The 9,936-nt window shown below is 41.0% G+C and overlaps 1 non-coding gene across 1 annotated transcript; it reads left to right on the forward strand.

Annotated features, from left to right (window-relative positions):
• Window positions 1-511: 511 nt before the first annotated feature.
• Trnat-ugu (transfer RNA threonine (anticodon UGU)) lies at window positions 512-585 on the forward strand. Its single transcript has one exon. It is a non-coding gene; the product is annotated as a tRNA-Thr (tRNA).
• The last annotated feature ends 9,351 nt before the right edge of the window (window positions 586-9,936 follow it).

Here is a 9,936-nt window from a genome sequence, read left to right on the forward strand (position 1 = left end):
CCCGTTCAGTCTGATAGTACCTACGCAGTATGAAGATGTCATCTGTTCTTTCGGACATGTCCGAAAGAACAGATGCCATGTTCGTATCGTTTGAGGCTAACCGGCTGATGACCTTCTTCAGTGCGGATGCACACGATTTGCCTGAACTCTTACGGGACTCGGTGGATTGTCTGCCGCGAGTAATGGGTATAATGGCAGGGGCACTACGAACCTAGTATGTGGACTATAAGTTGAGAATGTGGGTCTCACAGGGAGCGTGCCGGCGCTAAATCCCTGCAGTCACACTATCCTCTGTGCCCTCGGTGGCTCGCCGGCCGAAGTGGCCGTGCGGTTAAAGGCGCTGCAGTCTGGAACCGCAAGACCGCTACGGTCGCAGGTTCGAATCCTGCCTCGGGCATGGATGTTTGTGATGTCCTTAGGTTAGTTAGGTTTAACTAGTTCTAAGTTCTAGGGGACTAATGACCTCAGCAGTTGAGTCCCATAGTGCTCAGAGCCATTTGAACCATTTGAACCCTCGGTGGCTCAGATGGATAGAGCGTCTGCCATGTAAGCAGGAGATCCCGGGTTCGAGCCCCGGTCGGGGCACACATTTTCAACTGTCCCCATTGATCTATATCAACGCCCGTCAGCAGCTAATGGTATTGATTTAATTGTAATTTCAACTACGCAACCGCGCGGGATTGGCCGAGCGATCTAGGGCGCTGCAGTCATGGACTGTGCGGCTGATCCGGTGGACGTTCGAGTCCTCCCTCGGGCATGGGTGTGTGTGTTTGTCCTTAGGATAATTTAGGTTAAGTAGTGTGTAAGCTTAGGGACTGATGACCTTCGCAGTTAAGTCCCATAAGATTTCACACACATTTGACCATTTTTTCACCTACGCAGTATGACGTCGTGACAGTATGTGAGACCACCATGGATCAGTCTTCTACCGTTATTCAGTTTGGGTTACAATACCTTCTTTGACCTTAATAATAAAGGGCATATCTGATAGGAGTTCGCAATGAAAAGCTAGGGAAAGTCTCCGATGAGTTTTGTATTACCTGTTTAGCGAATGGGTAGTCGGATATGTAGTATTATGCCCCTACAGAAGGCGACTAATTCCGACATATTCTGTCTAGCTCAGTTCCTTCCGCTACAAAGAGTCACAACCACAGTCATCCATTCCGTCCATCTCCGTTATAAATTAATATCGGTGGGCGGCCGTCGCCGGCTTTTAATTGTTTTCCTGCTCGCCCCTATCTTATTCTTACTGTCCTGTTGAGATACTCATGCTACTCTTTATTTCTCCTCTTTGTCGATAGAAGGTAGTTTCGGCTAATCTCTTCCAGAAATACCGATTCACCATCTCGTTTTTCCCAGCCAAGATCAGTTAGACATCGCGTCTCCTTTCCTACTGCGTCGACTAGATTCCTTATTCCAAACCCTGTTGCGAGGGTGAACCTTTTCCGAACATACCTATCTGGTATGCAGCTACTGCTATAAACCGCGTTGCTAACTTTACACCCAAGTTCTTGACGACCTCGAGGTGAATATTAGCTATGTCACTGCTCACTGTCAGTTAAGGGTCCTTCTCTCAAGACGGCCACCTTGATAAAGCATTGAACGCCTCCGGACTTCTAATCAGATAGGAAAGACATCCAACAGATCTTCACAATGAAGACTCGTTCAGTGGACCTTCATAATGACTAAAGTCACTTCCTTCAAGTTTAGCAGTAATGTTGCGACCTTATTATCGAATGCTGGTTTACCTCCGCAAGTTTCCTTGGAAGTAAAACATCGTTGCACTTGTTTCACTACACACACTTGTCATTAGACCCCTAATTGTATGTACCTGTTTGATCAAACTACGCTTCCAGCTACCACTCTGTGCACTTACCCATGGAAAAATATTGAGTGCCTTCGTTGTTGCTTCTGATGCACGTTTCGAAAGTTTTTATACATTACCAAATATCCACCTAATAGAAATCAGACCAGACTCACAAAGAAGCAACCATTGTCACCGTTCAGATTTGCATCTTCCAGGGACTCTTGTTTCCAATATGGTGCGAGCCAGCAGTGTACGAATATCAACTGTGAAGCTGTGCTTAGAACGGGAAATCACTTAATCCAAACCTGTTCAAAAACCATTCCTTCCGTCAGTCTATGCACGTCTCCTGACCTCAGAGAGAAACTGGTAGCCGCGATTTTCAGATAAAAATGTGATGTCATTTTGCAATGTACTGTATTCCACGTCAGTCAATACCACAGAAAATTAAACCTTGACCCACAAGCATCTCAGATTCCAAATACCGATTGTTAGTAAAGACCGGAAAATGCGTCCCCCCTTAGGTTGGCCAATTTTCTATGGTGCCTCAAAGCAAAGAATTAGTTGTGTTCAGACTTAATGATTCGAACAAACTTGTCTTACTGTCGGACGGGCTTCATGGTAGCCGAGTTAATTAAACTGCCGTTTCCACGAATTGTGACTGCGTTACTGTTGCATACAATCAGTACTCTCGGAAATAGCGAGAGTATACTCTCTGTGTAAACCTTCGAGTATTAACACTAGTCTGCTACGACTATACGATAGTCCCTTCAAATCTATCATGTATGTTTCACTGGTAGTGGATTACTATTCAATAGCTCTCATTGTCATATCATCACTTCTTCTTTTGAACTATCGTCACAGTTGTAATGCTACTTGAACATGAGTTTCAAATCGTTTCTGCTGTATCTACATGACTTTCCTCTGTAACTGTGCTCCAAAGGCAATTGGTTGCTGTCATTCTTCCTTATTCGTGCTTACTTACTACAATCTTTGAATAAATTTGTTGCCCAAGAGAAAGGAGGAATTAGTGTGAATATCACGTTACCGTGCACGTTGAGGATTGGCACCGGAAAAATTACATTTTAACTATAACAATCCCTAGTGCCATTGGCACTGCTCTAGCCCTACTTATGCTTCGTGTTATTATGTGGTTTTTATACAGAACTGGTTGTTAATAAACGTTTTTGCAAACCGCCTCAATCAGTTGTACCTGAATACCAGCCACCCAGCAATGGATAACTTCGAGATTATTCATGTAAAGTGACTTTTCTTTAGGAAGTATTTGGGTCTTGTATCAGTGCCCTTGTAATTAGTGGACAAAAATTAGTTTCAAATGGAAATAGCTGGGAATAAGACAAGTTGAAAGCCTACATATTACTACATTTGTTCTTCCAGTTGCGGAAGTAATGTAATCTAAGTCGAAAATTCCCAGTAGCTTTCAACCCCTTTCATATGTGAATTCTGTCGTGGGCCTCCCACTAATAGAGATAGACTCTAGTGAGATCATGAGGGAGAGCCGTGATGAATACTGTGACGCCGAGTCTCAATCAGACATCTACTTTCTCTACTATTCGTGTGTATGTGGTCATTCCACTTCAGGTTACTCTCTACAGTTACACCTAGTTATTGTACGACAGGTACCGTTTCCATTGATTTGTCGGCAATAGTGTACACGAACAGCTGCCGATTTCTTCGCCCGCTTATGCGCAATGTGCTACACCTGATTATTATCTCAGTCTTCAGGCAGCCTCTGCAGAAACTGATGGTGCTCTGCAAGTCTTCCTGTATGTCGCTACAACCTCCTGGCGCTACAGCCATCGTATAGACAACAGCTTTGTCCGTGAATAGCCCAACGAAGCTTCCCAAGTTATTCATTAGTTCATTTCCCTCATTCGAGGAAAAAAGGAATGGACTACACATCTAAATTGGTATTCATTTATTTTGAAAAAGAGTATGAATCTCCCAGGAAAAAATTTCAAGATTTAATATCACGTCGAATGTGACAGTATTATGCTACGTGTGAAGTATGAGCACCTTTAGACTACTGTTTGGAGCAGTGAGCATGGTAATTAAGTGTTCTCTTGAATGAATGTTGCACTCTGCAGCAGAGTAGTATACATCGTTTTTGAAACTTCTGTCCATATACGTTCTACAGGATCGTCCGTCGAACCCGACACTTTGCCTTTCAAGGGCGGGCAATTGTCTTATGACAGATCTGTTCAGGGACATCATTCCCCCCCGCCAGCTCCTCATCGCCCCCTCCCCCCCCCCCCTCCCCGGCCAACGCCACTCACAGCCAACCACTTTTCCGTGAGTACCTTACATCCCATTTACCATACTTTACAGAAATTGTCCTGTTGTCCTGCACACCTTACAGGTGTTATTGTCTTAAATTTAAATATAAAGGTCATGGCCATGCAAACAGCTGAATATCATAGCAAATACTATAACTCTGTATTATTTTATTCCCAGGCATTCACGTTAATGCCAATCTTGATTAAAATATTTGCTCATAAACTACTGCATTATACGTTAATGTACGAATAGAAATAAGGCATCATAGCACTTGAAGTTTGTTCTCGTAGTAATTCATTTATTTATTTTATTTTGTGCTCTCGTGCTATCGCCAGTCTGATTAAAATACTTGCCCTTATATCGATTTTAATACATGTAAACAAGAACAAATTACACTTCTGAGCAAAGTAGGCCTATGCATATCTCTTTGTCAAGATCTTAGTTACAAGTAACAGTTATGTAGCACGTGCTGGATGCTGGCAAAGATTTGATGTGACAGTGTAAATGAATATAAATTGTGTAAAAGTGTGTGAACCCATACACCAACTGGCCATCAAAAAATGGAAGCAGACAGATGGACGCTAAAAAAAAAAGTCGCCCATACTATTGCTGTAAGTAAAAAACTAAATTTGCATCCATATCGTCAGATAAACAACAGTCAGGGTGCTACATTAAAGCATGTTCCATCTTCTTGTCACAGAGCCAGCACCCAGTATTGCGCTGGAAATAGTGATTTAACTTCCAGAAACCATCTGAAGATGAAACTGAAAAGGTTCGAAAACCGGTTCATTTTATGTATTCACATTCAATTATAAAGTAGGGGTTCTAAAATATCCGTAATGGATTAGCTTAATCTATTCCACTTTAGCTGTTGGAACATTAGTTATTGCGACTGCAGTTTCGACACGCGGTAATTTTCAAGCAATCTGAAAGTAGTCAGTCGTCAAATACAATACACGTAAATATGAAATTGAGAAACGTTGAAAATGAAAATTTCAAAGATATTTACATAAGATGTTGTAACCCAATCAATAGTATAAAGTTCTGACGAGCTGTGTAGGAGCAGTTGCATGTTGTGGTATGAATTTATCTTCTGTTACATACGCTACACTCGTTGGAAAGGTGATAAAATAATGATATCAATTCTTAAGTTTAAATCTCATGTAGCTACAGTGGTAAATAGATCACAGAAGCAGCATACATGTAAACATTTAAAAATGTCAGGAATTTAATAAATGAATAGAGTGTTTCTTTATGGGACAACAGAAACTAAGAACTAAATTAGGATAATGAAATGGAGTACAAAAGTACATGAAATGATGTCAATTCAATCCCAAAATTCTTACACCATAGCTCAGTTCTGCAGCTTCCCTTTAGAATAGAAATTCATTAACTTTTCATTTTATCTCACTACTAATTTAAATATTTCAAATTCTATCCTGCTGCATTTAGACGACAAAAGTCATAACAGCAACAATGACATAGGCTGTCATCCTTACTTTCTCGTTTTACCACGTGTTGTTAGAAATATCACACACAATGGATTCCCTTACGCTACAGAATATGTGCAGAATTGTCTTGACACAACATGGAAGTTTCGAGGGAACTTGCAGTGATGTTATTAGCAGGTTCTCCAGGAGTGATGTCACGAAGTATTATTCCATGTAGCTAATGGAAGCACACGAAGCCACAACTCGAAAGCAATACACTCACATGCTGGTAAGGAGTTTGTACGTTGCACGTTATTAGCTGTCGTTGTAGTATGTAGCTCGTAAACTGCTGTCAGGGCGTGAAAATTGTGGCACATTACGCAAACCAAGGATCGTTATTTGTAAAGTCTATTACAATTACTGCCGAATTATTTATACCGGATATAATATTAAATTGTGGCTCTGAACTCTTATTCAATAACGGTAGTAAAATATGTTTCGTGTACCCGTTGACAATAAGCTACAGCAAACGCAAATTGTAATGCCAGAATGACACTTTGAAAATTTCAGCGTTGCAGGCTACAAGTTCGTTAAAAAAAGCGCAAAGTTATTAATGATGTACGAACGGTGCCTCAAGGCAAAGGTACAAGTACATGAATAATAAGAAAAATAGATAAAAACCACGACAATACCCTAAATTTTATATTCACATCATCGCGCTTGAGATTTTAGTTCAAACCGATGTTTAGGGTTTCTCTTTCCAATTCTTCCGCTAAATTATGCCAACTAATACCGATATGACCTTCTAAGAAGATCACGGACGCTGCCTTACTGCATCATTCTTCACTCGAGTGCTCTATCTCTAATGACTCTGCCGTTGACGGCACAGGAATCTCTAACCTATATTTATTTTTGGCAATACTGTCCGCTGTTACTCTCTGGAATGAGCAGACGGCTTAGTAAGGAACATGAAAGACAAGTTTTGATAATCATTTAGTGTGCTTCCTGACTGCTCGGTAATTTAAAAGCTTGTCAGAAAAGATGAAAGCTTGCCGTCGGCAAGACTCACCGGAGGAGAAACACCCCTCTGAAGATGTCCAGCGCAGCTCTGGACGAAACGTTAGGAGCTGAAGAGTTTCATGGACCACGACCTTACATCCCGGAAGGTTTACCAGAAGATATGTCATCCGGTCGTGAAAGCCTTCATACTATGATCCTTATAGTTCAACGTATTCCTCGGTCGTTTCACTGTAGTACCAATTGTCCAGTTTTATTTAGTCGTTGGAACAATTTTTAGTAGATGATGTAAGCTGTATGTCTTCTATGTGGAAATTTAGCACTGTACAACCTCTCCACTTCTCTTATGCTTCCATTTGCTCGCTCATGTACAAAAATCTTGTCTGCAAGTTCTGTCACCGGGTACAAATCCATTTAGTTAGGTCTGACGGACGTTAGTACGTCAACTTGTAAACACAAGCTGCTGCCTTCAACAACACAGACTTTGTTTACCAGGACTGTTAACGTCTGTACACAGTACGCTATCTGCGTTAGATTAGGTGAGTTACCAGTGCCTACCCCACAGCGCTCTACAACCTTAGCGACAACATTACCGGTACGTCTTACACTGTCGTAGATAGCAGAACGATTTTCACTTATAGCTTTCGACTTGTTTGTTTCTGCACCAGAGTCCCATCACCCAAATTAATACATTTACCCTTCTCCAAACTCCCCGAAGGTTTGTAATATCATCACGGACTTATCCTATGTAATACAAGTGGGACGTCGAGTGGATGGTACGGAATTATCATATCCTTATACATTCTGGAACTACACCGGAAAGTTGCTCATCGACTTTGATAGAACTGCTTAACTTCATATTGCGTATCAGGATGTACTTCTGATAGTAAATTTTGTACTAAAAGGCTTTCCGGTACTTTAATATAAGTATTGTATGTATCTTCTTTTTCTGTTATCATGGTAGATGCCATAGGCCTTTTTCAAGTATCCACCCGTCCTTTTCTTGGTCTTCCTACGGATCTTGTACCTAGTGGTCTTAAATTTAATGTCTGTTTTGGGAGTCTTGAATCGGGTAATCCTTATAGATGTTCTAACCAGCTTTGTCGATTAGATTTAATCTTTTAGTTTGTAACATACATCCCAAGTTCTTCTCTTAAGCCTTAGTTTCTTGGTCTATCTAATCATGTGCAGCCCTTCAGTTCTCTTAGAACTTTCATTTCTGCCGCTTCCATTCTACTGTTTTCCTTTTTAGTGGATGTCCAAGTTTCGCTTCCAAATAGCAGTGTGGAGGCGGCTTTTACCTTACATAATTCCATTTTTCTCTCTTTTCTCACTTTATTTCTCGATGTTCTTTTGAGTGCTCCGCATATCATTTGATGTTTCTATATTTCATTGTCAGTGTCGATTTAATTCTAGTGGCTTGGAATATTTTCCATGTAACTGAATTCATTAACGTGTTTAATAGTTTTGTTTCTTATTGTGATTGTCCTCAACGGTATTGTCCCTTTGAAAGCAATCACTTTTTATTTTGAAATTCATATTTTTATATTATATTTTTTTGGAAATTTTGTTAATTTTATAAATGAATGTTATCGATGAATCTGATGAATGAGCAGGCCAAGGCAACATGCTGACACCCTGTAGGGCGTGTTGGGCTACAACAGTGGTTTGTAGGCAAATGTTATCCTGCTGGAAAACATACCCTGCAATGCTGTTCATGAAAAGCAACAAAATAGGTCAAGACACCAGACTGACGAACAATTTTGTACTTGTGGTACATGGGATAACCACGAAATTGTTACTGCTGTCATACGAAATTGCATCCCAGATCACAGCTCCAGGTGTAGGCACAGTGCGTCTAGCACGCAGACCGTTTGGTTGCAAGTATTCAACCGGTCTGCTTCCAACCAATACACGGCCATCATTAGCACCGAGGCAGAACCGGCTTTCATTAGGAAAACCAACATACCTCCACCCAGCCCTCAAACGACCTCTTGCTTGACGCCACTCATGTCTCAAATGGTGGTGTTTGTGGTCAGTGGAATGCACGTTACAGGTCGTCTGGCTCAGAGCTGTCCTGGAAGCAACCGATTTCTAAGTTCGTTGTGTCACTGTGGTGCCAACTGCTGCTGGTATTGCTGCGGCAGAGACAGAATGACGCGGCAGAGCGGCAGTGCCAAGTGGCCGTCCAGAGCCCGGTCTTTTTCCGATCGTACATTCTCGTAACCATGTACATTGGCTATATTCCTAAAAGTAATCTTGACTAGAATGAACTTACCAAGTCCAATCTCAAAAGTAAGAAACGTTCACGATCATTATAGCGTGTTTTCAAATTATACCTGATTTTCGTCTTCATAGTGGTGCTACTAACCTATATTATTCGCGAAATTGGAATAAACATCATCTTTCAGATGTAAAAATTGCGTGCCTACTTCGTTTATGTCGCACAACTGCTGTGATTTCTTTTCTTTTTTTTACGGTCAGCGTATATACAGTGTGGTCAGAAGCAGTCTGAAAAGCTTGTACTGATGTTGCAGGGTATATCGTGCTGACGAATAATTGTGATGAAAAAAAATCGATTCATGGCGCCGTTTCCAAGTTAAATTGCACTGAACTTAGTCAATCAGGCTATTGCGCGTACAATTTCAGGAGGGCCGCCAGAGACGGTGTCGCCAAACGTTTTCTTCGTTTGGTTTCCTCAAACGAGCAAGGGAGAGACACAAAAATCGGTCATGGAACTGTAGTAAGTATCCAGCCGGAGCCAAATACTGAACAGTTTCGTGCGCTATCATCTACACCATGAGAAGAATTAACACTGATTGTGTCTAGCGGGCCGCTTGAACTTGTACACAAAACAGCTCGATTGCTTAGCTTCAATTTTAACTAACTTAGTGTAACTTATTGAATTTGTTCCCTAACAGTTATTTCTCAGCACAAACTACATCGCAACACCGTTATAAGCTTTCGAGACTGTTTCTGACCACCCCGTATCTAGCGACCTTATGACATTCTACTTTTACTGTAATTTCTTTCTGCTAAAACTGTTTCATTGTTGTTATAATAATGTATGACAAGTCATCTATCATTCAAAATTTTAGTCGCACTTTAATGTCATGAACTACATAACTTTTGTAAGTAAAAATGTTGTAATCCTGTTGTGGACTAAAGGAGAGTGTTTCAATGGACTATTCGCCGTATTTTCGAAGTTGTTCTCCAAATGAAGAACATAGTCTGACTTGTATTATAACAAGCGTAGTTGAGATACTTCCCCGCTGCATCACTGCTGTCTATTCCCTCCTGGATCTATGTCCGTATGTAGTCTGTAATAATATATCATGAATCACTAGTATGCACAAAGCGGTTCATGACATGCTCTTTTCTACAAAG

This window comes from Schistocerca serialis, chromosome 4 (assembly GCF_023864345.2).
Source record: "Schistocerca serialis cubense isolate TAMUIC-IGC-003099 chromosome 4, iqSchSeri2.2, whole genome shotgun sequence".
Classification (NCBI taxonomy): domain Eukaryota; kingdom Metazoa; phylum Arthropoda; class Insecta; order Orthoptera; family Acrididae; genus Schistocerca; species Schistocerca serialis.